A 13884-nucleotide genomic window follows, 5' to 3' on the forward strand; every position below is an offset into this window, starting at 1 on the left:
CATCTATCTTTCCATAGACCAGCATGGAACGGGCTTACGGTCCGCCATCAAAACTGACAGGCGGACCTGAACGGTCCAACAGTGCGAAAGGCGACTTAAAAAAACTGTCCAACTGGGACACCTCTAATGGTGTGTCCCGGATGACCAGAGTCAGCTCTCTGTAAAGCATTACTGGCTGTGGGTCTCCTGTGTAGTCCAGTGACTACTGCACCATTCCTACCCGACGGCTGTACATAGAGAAATTCAATGGAAACATCCAGAAAGTGTTCAGTGAACCTCAAGTTGAGATTATTATAGTTCAGATAGTGGAGCCATACATTTCAACCTTCTCGTCTGATAGAATAAAAAAGAAGGGCATCAATATAGCGACAAAAGAAAACCGAGTCCATGCAACGGGGGCCATCGTGTCCAAAGATGCGGGTCCTCTCCCACCACCCCATATAGAGGTTGGCCAGGGAGGGTGAAAACTTTGCCCCCATAGAGGCACTGCATCTTTGGAGATAAGAGCACCCAAAACATACAAAAGTTATGTATAAATAAAAAACCTAGACACAGCAAAATAAGTTCTTGAAGAACTAAATTAAAAAAAAAAAAAAATAAAAAAAAAGGAAGAGGATTCCAGACCTTTTAAAAGAAAAAAAGCAACAGCTTGTATGCCCAAATACTAGAATACAGACTTGTGACTTTACAGGTGATCCACCTGTAATTGGCTTTCCACTCAAAATCTTGAAATTTGGTAAGGAGCTGTATAGTGTCCCTGAGAAAACCAGGAAGACTAACCACCAAGGGCTGTAACTGACCATCTATCCTTTCACTTAAACGCTCGTTGAGTGATCAATGCACACGACAATTGGTCTGCCCACAAGGGGTTTAGGCCTAGTTGTGGACTTAAGGGAGATGGTGAAACACTGGCATTATTGGGCACTCAATGTAAGGGCCATTCTTCCCACTGGCCAGCAATGTAAGGGCCATCTTCCCACTGGCCAGCAATGTAAGGGCCATTCTTCCCACTGGCCACCAATGTAAGGAACATTCTTCCCACTGACCACTAATGTAAGGAACATTCTTCCCACTGATCACCAATGTAAGGAACATTCTTCCCACTGACCACTAATGTAAGGAACATTCTTCCCACTGATCACCAATGTAAGGAACATTCTTCCCACTGGCCACCAATGTAAGGAACATTCTTCCCACTGGCCACCAATGTAAAGGGCCATTCTTCCTACTAAGCACCAACATAAGAGTATACAGTACTTCCCACTGACAACCAATTAATTGGTTTTAGCAAGGGATTCCTAAAAAAATATATTTCAGGGGTTCCACTGGGACAAAAAGGTTGAGAAAAGCAGATGTACAAAAGGTTGCATTACCCGCCCACTAAGAACCATGATAGGGGAACACTACTGTGGTGGTCAATCCTTCTACATCAACATTCTCATATTTGGTAAAACCTATTGGCAGAAGAACAACAACTCCTATCCTTATTCTCCTCTCTTGGCAGTGAACGGGTGTTTGTGTCTAGCAGGGGCAATGATCCACACCAAAGGCTCCTGGAGCGCAAGGTATATTGGAATTCTAAATGGCGCTCCAGGATGCCCTCTGCTTTAAATCACCACTTGCATCTAAATTTGAATCATAAAAAAGGACAAGATTGTTTTTTGTTGGGATTTAGAATTTTGTAATATTGTTTCTGTATCTTCGTTGTATCATCATTGCTACTGTTTGTCATATAATAGAAATGTTTTTTGTGTATGGGGGAGGGGTATTTTCATCATTGTGGTGTATAGGCAGTTAGCTGTAAGGCTAAGGCTTGGTTCACACCTATGCTTCTAATCAGTGTCTGCAGTGCTTTCTGCGGTGAGTTGTTAAGTACGCGTTTATGATAAGTTTTTCGTGCATTTTGTTTTTTTTTTGTTTTTTTCCACAATCAAGCATTTTGTATGCCTTTTGCATTTTTTATGCTTTTTTTTGGTTAATTTATTGACAGATGAAAAAAAAGCAAAAAACGCAGCAAATTTGCAGCAAAAGCACACTACATCATGGGTGCTCAACCCCTTCAGCTGTTGCAGCGGTGCTTTGCGGGTGGTTTTAACCCTTTTTTTGGGCTGCTAGCGGGGGTTAAAACTGCTAAAACGACGCTATAGCGCCGTTTTACCGCCAGCGCCCCAGTGTGAAAGTAGCCTAAGAAAGTATCAACAGGGAACACGTTTAACCCTTTGGTCGCCACTGAAGTTAACCCCTTCCCTGCCAGTGTCATTTATGCTATTATAAGTGCATTTTTAGCACTGTATTGGTGTCACCGGTCCCCAAAAAAAGTGTCACTTAGGGTCCGCTACAATGTCCCAGTCCTGATAAAAATCACAGATCACCGCCAATACTAGTAGAAAAATATGTAGAAGAAAAATACATAATGGCTTAAATTGATGATGAAATTCATTTTTTACATTTTTTTTTTTTTGGATGCGTTTTAGAGCAGAAAGTAAAAAATATTTTTTTTTCAAAATTGTCGGTCTTTTTTTTTGCTTAAAGCGCAAAAAAAAAAAAAAAAAAAGCAGGAGGTGATCAAATACCACCAAATGAAAGTATTTGGGTACAGGGTCGCACGGCCGCGCAATTGTCAGCTAAAGTAATGTAGTGCCATATCACAAAAAAATGGCATGGTCATGAAGGGGGTAAATCCTTCCGGGGCTGAAGTGGTTAAAGCAACGCAGTGCCCTATCGCAAAAAATGGCCTGGCGGGGGGGGTAAATCTTCCAGGGGGCAAGTGGATATAGACCCAAATTAAGACACATGTCCAGATGAAATGTAGAAAATGTGTAATAGACATACAATGTTCCACAAACAAGACTCCTGCCTTGTTAACTGCACAATTGCAGAAGTTGGAAGAAGCCAAATAGGACACTTTGGTTCTCATTTGGGCCAAAAAAATAAAAAAGCTTAAAATTGCCTGTATGCCAAAAATGTGCTCCTCCATCTATTTTGTTGAGATCGGAAAAAGAATAAAAATTCATGATCTGATTGGCTGGTGGACAGCAGAACTAATTTGCATATTTTTTTCCTAGGAGTGAAGTGGATTTGTGCTTTAATTTTTTTTTAAATACATGAATATGGAAGCTGAAGAGTCTCAGAATCTCCCATCACCCACGATGCTGCAGTGGCAGGGCAGCAAATACAAACAAGCGAAATATAGAAATAAGCACCTTTGCCTGGCACCTAAATGTCAACAGGACTCTCGGCCAGAAAAACGGTTGTGCCTGGAAAGTGATATCATGTAGGAAGGGCTCAAACCGGCCTTCTAAAAATACAGTGCCCCCCCCCCCCCCCCCCCCAGGCGGGGGGCAGCCTCCTAATGCTGACAATCACAAGGGAGGCAGGAGCGGAAAATTACCCGTCAGCGCTCTGCAGACGCCCAAGGCTGGGCACACGGCTGCTCCCTGGGCAGAGGGTCACTAGAAGGCCCAGCATGCTTTAGGCCTCATTTGCATAGATTGGCCAAACCTAGCCCAAACAATCATTGTTCCAGTTAATATCGGCGTTATCTGACTATCCAGCAAGTAAGGTCATTGTGCTTAAAAGAGGAACTGCAGTCTGCTCACATAATTTGTAATAAAAACATCTTTGCCATTCTGAAGCTTCCCTCCAATTACTTTGCATATTCCCTCCTCTCCACTCTCCCCAGACGCTGTGGGGATGTTTCAGGATATAGAGTGGGGGAAGGGGCTATTAAGTATATAATTTACTGGCCCCTTCCTTTTTTAAACTAACACACTCGCTCACTGTGTCGGCCTTTTGGCTAAGATCAAGTGTAGTATCTGTTCTTATCAGTTGCCAAAGGAGGCGCTGGTCCATCCCTATTCGAGAGGGTTTGGGCGGCGCTCTCCGATGGTGTAATTTGCATCCCGAAGGATGGTTTCGGTAGGGGCCACGTCGTGCCGCCCGACAGTAAACTGGGGGCCGATGCATGGTCGAGTCTGAGCCATCTGGAAGGATGCCCCTGGTGAGGATGGGTGCTGCCTGGTCGGATCCAGAGGGTCGGGTTCCTGGCCTCTGGTCTGGATTGGGGTAGTTCTAGCTACCGGGCAGTTTTTCGGAAAGGAAACCGGCTACTCCCTTGGTGGGGGGGGGGGAGGACCGGTTAGTACATCCGAATATAATTAGGAAGGAGTGATGGGAGCGACGGTGGAGCCTGATAGTAAAGGGCTCTCACCAAGCTTCCTGATCTTCATGCCTTCCTGTCCGGGGTGGGGGCTGCTGTGGTCTGGACCGGGGGTTGGGGGCGGTCTTGAAAGCCTATGGAGTATGTGCCCCTGGAGTGGCAGTCCGGGGGTGCCTAACAATCACTGTGAGGGTCACTTTGATTTTGGGCACCAAAGTCACTGCACCATGACACGCTTTTTTAGCACCTGCCTCTTGGGCCAGGCCTTTTGGCTGGGACCAGAGGAATTTTTTATTCCCGGCCGGAGGGCCTGGTCGTTGTTTCACACAATGACCACCTTTTCAATCTCCTCTCCACTATCCCTTCCCCACTTTTTATTTATTTTCAGTGTGTCTTGTCACGTCTTGTTTTGTCCCTTTGCACGTTTGCTGTGATGAGTAGGGTCACAGGTTCTAGGGCCTGTCCTGAAAGTCTGGTGTGGGGGTGGACATGGCCTTCTGGCTTAGTTCACCCTCTGCCTTAGGGTTGGGGTCTTCCTTCGGGGGAGCCCTACCTAGTATTTGGGTGGGTCTGTTTCGGCAGACCTTCCGAAGAACGGGGTCTGACTGGTTTCGGCCAGGAAGACCAAGTTTTAAGTGTCCTTGTCCCTGTCAGGAGCCTAACGCCCCAGGGGATTCAGGACAAGGTCCTCTGATTTTAGAGGACTTGTGTACCCGTCTGCACTTTTTTGTGTCACTCTTTATGTGTGTGCACATTTTTTATGCACTGGGTGAAGTTTTTTGGACGCCACTGGCTTTCAATAAAAAAAAAAAAAAAAAAAAAAAAAAACACAACTCGCTCACTGTGTCCATTCATAACTGAAGCATAGTAAATTGTGCTCACTATGCTTCAGTTTGTGAATGAACAGGAAGCCACTAAGCACAGAGCACTTCCCATTCATTCCCTGTCCAGTGCAGCTCAGGCTGCAGGGAAAGGCGTGTGTGTGTTTGATCTTTGGGGTGCTCACTCTAATGCAGGGGAAGGCAACCTGGGGCCCTCCAGCTGTTGTGGAACTACATTTCCTATGAGGCATTGCAAGGCTGGCAGTTACAATTACTCCCAGAGGCATGATGGGACTTGTAGTTCTGCAATAGAGGATTCTACACTGGTGGAGCTGGACAGGATTACTCCACATACATCCCCCCTCACATTATCCAATTTTGCATTCAGTTGCATCACATTAAGTCAGCCTATTTATTTTGAATGGGCTACCAATGTATGACGAAAAACAAGGATATCACCTAAAAATAAGGGGGGGGGGGGGGGGTGACCAGGGAAAGCAAAACACAGATTTAATTTCAGTTTCAACTCTCTCTTCACTATTTCCAAGGAACACGAAGTGAACATTCTTCCGCCGGATGAAGAGGTCTTATTGGTCAGGACGGGCGGCGGGGGATGACGGCGAGAAGAAGAGAGACGTTCTCTCCATCCTCCGCCTGCCATCATACCTGATATACAGAAATATTTGTCACAGGCGGCAGTGCGGGGGCAGAGCTGCGGCTTCGCTGTATTCCCCGAATGCGCTGGCAGCGACATGATCATTCGGCGTGCCGCTCCATATGGAATATTAATAAATAAACGATGAGTCTGCCTGGTTTTCTGCAAGCTGGAGGAGATCCCTAATGCAATCATCGCTGCAGACAGAACATGTGTCAGCCGACAGAGCGAGGAATGGATTTGTAAAGAGAGAACTTCTCTCTGCCACAGAGGGGGAGGATTCCTTCTTCCTGGACTTTCTGGTTGCTGCGGAGTAACCCTTTAGGTACGCACAGCAACCTGGGTCACTTTAAAAAGGAGACCCCCGCAGCCAGTGGCGTAACTAGAACCTTCAGGGCACCGATGCAAGAAACCATTAAGGGCCCCCCAGAACCCCAGCCAGGGCCCTTCCCTCCGAGTCTGGCGGTGGAACTCCAGGGCTTGGTCACAGGTATGACCTTTGTGAGCCCTGTAGTTCCACCACTGGCATCATTTTTAGGTGCCCCATTGGGGGACTGTCCTTAGGCAGGATGGGGTCCCCGTCCCCAGAAGAGATGAGGTCCTTTTCTCCAGGGCAGATGAAGTTACTGCCCCCAGGTGAGAAGGGGTCCCTGTCCCCAGGGGAAGATGGAGGGGGTATGTTATGGTGTGTGGGGGATGGGGTCCTTTCACTCACCATGACCAAGCTGCAGGCCGCGCACTCATCAATGTTGGCCTGGGCTCCATCCAGTGTGCTGGACGGGTGATCAGCATATCTCCCAGAAAGACCTTTCATCATCTGTGTATGACGGGGGAGGAGGGGGGCTGACAGACAAGCCTGCAGTGTCCTCTGGGAGCCGGTGTTCTGGCAGATAGTGTCCTGCCATCATATAGTGTCCGCCCCGTACTGCACATGCCAGTGCGATAGTCGAGCATGGAGCTCTGCTAGTCACCCTCCACCCACCCGTGTGCATGGTGCACTGGTACCCCCATGCTGCTGCCGGCCATATGTAGAGGGGGCTGCATGGGCCCCCTGCAGCATAGGGCCCAGTTGCGGTCGCAACTGCTGCACCCCCTATAGTTACGCCCCTGCCCGCAGCGGCCCACAAATCCCTGCTGGGAGTGAGGAAGGAAGGAGTCGCGAAACAGATCGACATCAATTCATGTCAGAGCTTACACAGGGCTGAAGTCTCTCCCCGCCCCCATGTCTGCCTGAGTGGCCAATCACTGAGCCCCCCGGACTGTCACATGGAAAAAAAAAAAGGAAGACGTGTGGGTGTTCAACCATTGGCCCTTCAGCTGCTGCAGAACTACAAGTCCCATCATGCCTCTGCCCTTGGGAGTCATGCTTGTAACCGTCAGCTGTGCAATGCCTCATGGGATTTGTAGTTCTGCAACAGCTGGGGGGGGGCACAGGTTGAGCACCCCATAGTGCATCTTGCTGAGTAATGTGTCAGTGTATATCACTTCCAGGTATGCATTACCTCTCACAGAGATCACACTACTGTCCCCGACAATGCCATCATCTGGATTTTCTCTCCAGAAGGACGGTGTCATCTTTCTTCAGGCCTCACCCAGGGTCAGAGACAGGGCTGTCTAAATGCATGGGTACCACTGGGCATTGCCCAGGGGCCCCATGATTGACTTGCATTACATCATACATGAAAACTGTCCCAGGTTTATCGGGCCAGTCACGCTTTTTGCTAAGCTGTCCCAGGATGGCCGTGTCCTGAGCAGCGTCCTGGAAACTGTACTGTGCCCTCCTGACCCCAGTATTGTGACCTTCCGACCTCCCTGTACTGTGCGCCCTTCTGCCTCCACCCCTCTACTGTGCCCTCCTGACCCCAGTATTGTGACCTGCTGACCTTCCTCTACTGTGCCCTTCTGCCTCCGCCCCTCTACTGCACCTTTCAGCCTCCACCCCTCTACTGCGCCCTCCTGATCCCAGTATTGTGACCTCCCTGTACTGTGCTCTTCTGCCTCCCCCTTTCTACTGTGCCCTCCTGGTTCCAGTATTGTGACCTGCTGACCTTCTCTACTGTGCCCTTCTGCTTCCACCCCTCTACTGTGCCCTCCTGATCCCAGTATTGTGACCTACCTCTATTGTGCCCTTCTGCCTGCGCCCCTCTACTGTGTCCTTCTGCCTGCGCCCCTCTACTGTGCCCTTCTGCCTGCGCCCCTCTACTGTGCCCTTTGTGTTGACTAGTCTTTGATTTATGGAATGCTTTCTTATATTGTTTATATATTGTTTATATATTGTACTGCCTCATCATAGCAGGTGGTTACTACTGTGTAGGGCATCAGCAGAGCTGGGAGTACTACTGGGCACCTTTAAAATAAATAGAAAATCAGAGGGTGTCTTCTTCACTACTGCCGACTGCTGAGAGGGTGGAGAGAAGATCCTCTCTGCAGCTGCATGGAGAGGCAAAGGATCTGGAGGAGGAGTTCTGTCCTCCTCTCTGCTGCTGAGAAAAGGTAAGGGCAGAGGCGAGGGCAGTGGCACTGGACGCAGAGCACTGGACACATGGATTCCACTAGGTTTTTTTTTTTTCCGAAGCAGAGGATTACAGCCGAAGGGGGTAATAGACTTCCAAAAGGATGGGCCCGGGGTGCAAATCATTATTTGCTATTGTCTGCCTGATTCTCTTCCCATCCAATCAGGAAGTGGGTCCTGAGACCCGATTGGCCGAGAGGAGAAGAGACCGTATTGGCCGCCGTGTAGGAAGAGACGCAGGAAGGATCCCAAGCTGCCCGTGACCTAGATGTAGCTCTGGTGGGCGGAGGGATAAGCAATGGGGGGGGGTTTAAAAATCGATGAGGGGGGGGTGGCGGGTGATTTGCTCCCAAAATGGAGCACCGGCTACCGCTGGACAAGGGGGGTGCCACAGCTGCAGGAGAGATGTGAGGGCCACATTAAATGGTTGGGGGGGTTGTGCCAGGTTTGATGTGCAGATCACGTGCCCTAGACTGTTGGAAGATACCAGTTGATGTCCCTCAGGTTTGTTGGTTCCTTCTTTTTAAGAATTCTGTTGGACATTGTTGAATAGCAGAGACTGCAAATTTAATATCTCCTGGATTAAAAGTTATGGCCTCTGAAAGTTTGGGGTGAAAACATGTTACCCCTCAGTTCTGTGGACTGATTTATACTGTTTGCATATATAAGCGAAACGCGTTGATTCAATACACCAAACTTGAAACTACAAATATGTGCCAACAACATAAAATTATACACGACAACCACATTTTCTTGTGATCCTAATGAGGTTTTAATCGTATAATAAAGTTGTTGGATATTTTGTTAATTTATTGATATACGTCCTTTTTGTGGCACCTTTAAAGCCCCCCAACTGACCTCTTCTCCCTCCAGTATTTGTGGGGCTGGAGGAAGGATAATGGATAATCCCTTCAACCCCTGAAATCTCTCCCTTCCAGGCGGGAATCGGGAGCTGTGCAGGAAGGGGTTAACACTGAAAGCCTTGCATTGGAGCCGTGCTGCGATTCAACCCGCTGCGTGACTCCGGGGCTGCCGGTCGGAACACAAAGCATTAGCGTGGCTACAATTTACTCATTTTGCCTCTCCAGGAGCCGCCGGGGTAAGATCCGCCGGCTATAAACACAGAATAATTCACAGGAAACCAAAAAGACGCACAGCGCTAAGCAAACAGCTTCCATTTACCATTTTATCTCCTATTCTTTGTGTAGAAAGAGAAGTAAAGCCAACTTTGTATTTTCTTATATTCTCCCTTCCCTGCTTCCTTCTGTATCCCTTATCAGGGCTGGCACAAGGGGGCGGCTGGCCTGGGCACTCTGGTATTATGTGAGGCAGGGGGGCACCACAAGGAGAACAGGGAGGGGGATTTTGTGTTAAGAAGGGGAATTTGGTGGGCGGTAGGGGGTTAAGAACTGTTCTAGGAGGGCAAATTTGGGGGGTGGGGGGTGCTAGAAGTGGCGATTTGGAGGATTTGTGTTAGGGGGGGGTAATGTGGGGGTTTGTGCTTTAAAAGTAATATGGTAGAGGGGACTTTTTTTTTGGGGGGGGTGGAATTCTGCTAGGATGGGGGATTAAGGGAGGGGCATTTTTTGTGAATGAAAGGGGGTATTTGGAGTGGGGAAGGAGGATTTGGGATTGGAGTGGAAATTTGAGGGGTAGATCATTTGTGCTGGGAGGGGATTTTTATTTTTTATGGGGGGGTGGGGGGAGTTTGCTGGGGGCATATGGGGAGAGAGAAGATTTGAGGATTTGAACAGGGGTGTATTTGTACTGGGAGGAGAGTGAATTTTCTTTTTTTTGGGGGGGGGGGGGGGTTCACTGACACACAATGCTCATACAAATCTGGGGGGGGGGGGGGGTGCAATTTGGTATCTTTGTCCTGGGCTCTAGATGACCGTGTCAACTATTTTTACATTTCCGCTTTCATTACATACCTTATTTTAGGCTCAGTGAAGTCATCACTGGGTCTCTGAGCTTCCCTATGCAATGCAGGCAGATCATGGCTGGTGGGAGGGGTTGGCAGGGTGCTTTCTGAAAACATCCCACCAGTCCTGATGCACTCAGTGGGAGGAGTTATGCAAACATCAAGATGCCCGAATAGGTGCGGAGAAGACTATAGTAGTGGGCATTCCTAAGCAGGCTGTAGTTGCATACAGACCACCCTGGGTAACACCCACATGTGATGGTGGGCCGCTATGATTGGAAGAAAACTAAAGACATTGAAGGAAAGGGGTGGGCCAGGGAAATTCAGACTGGGGAGGAAAGAGCTAGAACTACAAGTCCCATCACTCCTCTGCCTTTGATTTGTAGTTCCGCAACAGCTAGAGGGCCACAGGTTGAGCACCCATCAGCTAGATGATGCTGGATATCCTCCAGCCAGGAAATGAGGTGGGCTCTGACTTGCTGCATCTTCCAATACACAATGTGAGAAGCTCGCAGTGTGCAGTGAAATCAGAGCAAGACATTTCAGAATAGGGGAGGAGCCGGTACAACTGTGCAAAAATATCCCTGTGTCACCTAAACGCACAAAGTCTGACAGCAAATAAAAAACTTAATAAAAAATTTAAAAAACGCAACAAAAAAAAAAAAAAAATACGAGAATGTCTGGCACTCCGGAGCTCAGAACCCAAACAGATCTGTGGGATAAATACAAGCATAAGTTACTCCATATCATCGGTAAAGCATGCCAAAAAACTGAAACTACGAGCATCTGCCAGCCACAGGGAACGCAAACGGGGAGCGGACGGCTCGCTGGCTTCAAAGAAACATGTGATGTTAAAGAGGAACGGCCCTATGTGATAATTATATCTAAACTAGAAACACACAACGCAACACTAATTCATGCACTTTTTTTGCCAAAGCAATGTGCTAACATATGTCGCTGTTGGTTGTGCTGCAATTTACAAAAACAAAAAAACAAAAAAAACACACACAAAAGGGCCATAAAGACATGGATTAGTGAGATGGTGGTGGAGGAACTTGACTGGCCTGCACAGAGTCCTGACCTCAACCCGATAGAACACCTTTGGGATGAATTAGAGCACAAACTGCAAGCCAGGCCTTCTCGTCCAACATCAGTGACCTCACAAATGCGCTTCTGGAAGAATGGTGAAACATTCCCATAGACACACTCCTAAACCTTGTGGACGGCCTTCCCAGAAGAGTTGAAGCTGTTATAGCTGAAAAAGGTGGGCTCAATATTGAACTCTACAGACTAAGACTAGGATACCATTAAAGTGGTTGTAAACACTTACAAACACACTTTGACCTACAGGTAAGCCTAGATTAAGGTTTACCTGTAGGTCCAAGAAATATCTCCTAAACCTACACGGTTTAGGAGATATTTTCCAATATACGGGCACCACTGTCTACGGCACATGCGCCGTAGACAGCGGCGTGCAGGCGCACTGAGCGCGGCACCGTCAACGGCGAATATGCCGCGCGTGGCCGAATGACAGCGGCGGAGCAGCGAGACCCACCGAGAAGATGGATGCGCCGGACTACAGGGGACAGCGGTGACTTCGCTGGCTCCTGTGTCAGGTAAGTGACACATAATGGGCTACTATGCGATGCGATGCGATGCATAGTAGTCCATTATGCTTTACCTTTGCAGGGAATGAAAGAGGAAGTAAACTCATCAGGGTTTACTTCCTCTTTAACCACTTACAGACCGGACCATTTTGCTGGTAAAAGACCAGACCACTTTTTGCGATTCGGCACTGCGTCGCTTTAACTGACAATTGCACGGTCGTGCGACGTGGCTCCCAAACAAAATTGACGTCCTTTTTTTTTTCTACAAATAGAGCTTTCTTTTGGTGGTATTTGGTCACCCCTGCGGTTTTTATTTTTTGCGCTATAAACAAAAATAGAGCGACAATTTTGAAAAAAAAAAAAAAAAAAAACGCATTATTTTTTACTTTTTGTTATAATAAATATCCCCCAAAAATATTTTAAAAAAAAAACATTTTTTTTCCCTCAGTTTAGGCAGATACGTATTCTTCTACATATTTTTGGAAAAAAAAAAAAAAAAAAAAAAAAAAAAAAAAAAAAAAAAAAAAAAAAAAAAAAAAAAAAATCGCAATAAGCATTTATTGATTGGTTTGCACAAAAGTTATAGAGTTACAAAATAGGGATAGTTTTATAGCATTTTTATTAATAATTTTTTATTATTTTTTTTTTTTTACTAGTAATGGCGGCGATCAGCGATTTTTATTGTGACTGCGACATTGTGGGGGACCCATCGGACATTTTTGACACATTTTTGGGACCATTGTCATTTATACAGTAATCACTGCTATATAAATGCAGTGATTCCTGTGTAAATGACACTGGCAGTGAAGGGTTTAACCAGTGGGCGGCAGTGTAGGGGTTAAGTGTTCCTAGGGGTGTGTTACTAACTGTGGGGGGGTTGGGCTTTCATTTAGTGAACACTGATCTCTGCTCCAATCACATGGAGTAGAGATCAGCGTCACTAGTTGCTAGGCAGAATGGAGAAATGCTGTTTACACGGCATTTCCTCCAATTCAGCCGTCCCCGTGAGACGATCGCGGGGTCCCCGACAGTGCGGGAGCGCGCCGACAGCATCGGGCGCGCGGCGCTCCCGCACGGTCGGGACCCCCGCGATCGGTGTCTCACCGGGCCGGCTGAATGGAGGAAATGCCGTAAAAAAAAAAAGCAACCTGCATAGCATACTAGCTCATTATGAATAACTTACCTGAGAACAAAGCCCCGAAGCGGTCCTCCGTCTTCATGTCCGCCATTGCCATGGATCCCGGAGTGACTTCTGGGTCTCGCCGGAGCAGCGATGACGTCACTCCTACGCATGCACACGGGAGCCGACACTCGTGGCATATCGCCGCGATCTGCGGCCTGCCCAGTGCGCCGCTGTCTACGGCGCATGCTCTGTAAACAGCGGTGCCTGTCTGTTTGTAAATATCTCCTAAACCGTATAGGTTTAGGAGTTATTTCTTGGACCTACAGGTAAGCCTTAATGTAGGCTTACCTGTAGGTCAAAGTGTGTTGTAAGGGTTTACAACCACTTTAAAGTTCATGTGTGTAAAGGCAGGAGTCCCAATACTTTTGGTAATATAGTGTATGTGCTTTTATTTATATATTATGCATCTTTACTTAAAAGATAATATGTACAATTACTTATAATACACTTCTTTACTTATTTATATATGTATCATTATTTATGTTTCAATATTTTTATTAAAGTTTTACAGATCGAGAGAGAAATAAACTTAGATATATCTGTCAATCTTGGTAATACAATAATAGAAGTCATTATTTATATTATATAAATATGCATTTTCATTTATAAGATACAATATGTATCTTTACTGATTATAATCATAAAAATAATGATACATATTATATAACTAAATATATACATATTGAGGTCGATTTACTAAAACAGAGAGAGTGCCGAATCTGGTGTAGCTCTGCATAGAAACCAATCATCTTCTAACGCCAGCTGTTCCATTAAGCTTTGACACTAAATCCTGGAAGCCGATTGGTTTCTATACAGAGCTGCACCAGATTTTGCACTCTTTAAAAAACATCCATTTTTTTTTTTTTTTTTTTTTTTTTTTTTTAGGAGCAGTGATATTAGGAATGCTTAAAGTGAAACAAAAATTAAATATTCCTTCAAATATCGTGCCGGGGGGGTCCCTTAGTATGCCTGTGGAGTAGCACATCCCCTCCCCCATATGTATAGAAAAGTACTGCAGCAAAATAA

The 13884-nt window shown here is 46.7% G+C and overlaps 1 protein-coding gene and 1 pseudogene across 5 annotated transcripts in view; one reads left to right on the forward strand and one right to left on the reverse strand.

Moving 5' to 3' along the window:
- The window catches only part of FOXN3 (forkhead box N3), a 267558-nt gene that overhangs the window by 139275 nt on the left and 114399 nt on the right, over positions 1–13884 (reverse strand). The window lies entirely within an intron of this gene.
- On the forward strand, positions 3776–3884 carry LOC143950447 (U2 spliceosomal RNA; annotated as a pseudogene).

Source organism: Lithobates pipiens, unplaced genomic scaffold (assembly GCF_037356315.1).
Source record: "Lithobates pipiens isolate NorthernLeopardFrog02 unplaced genomic scaffold, aLitPip1_a1.2 Scaffold_30, whole genome shotgun sequence".
NCBI lineage: Eukaryota > Metazoa > Chordata > Amphibia > Anura > Ranidae > Lithobates > Lithobates pipiens.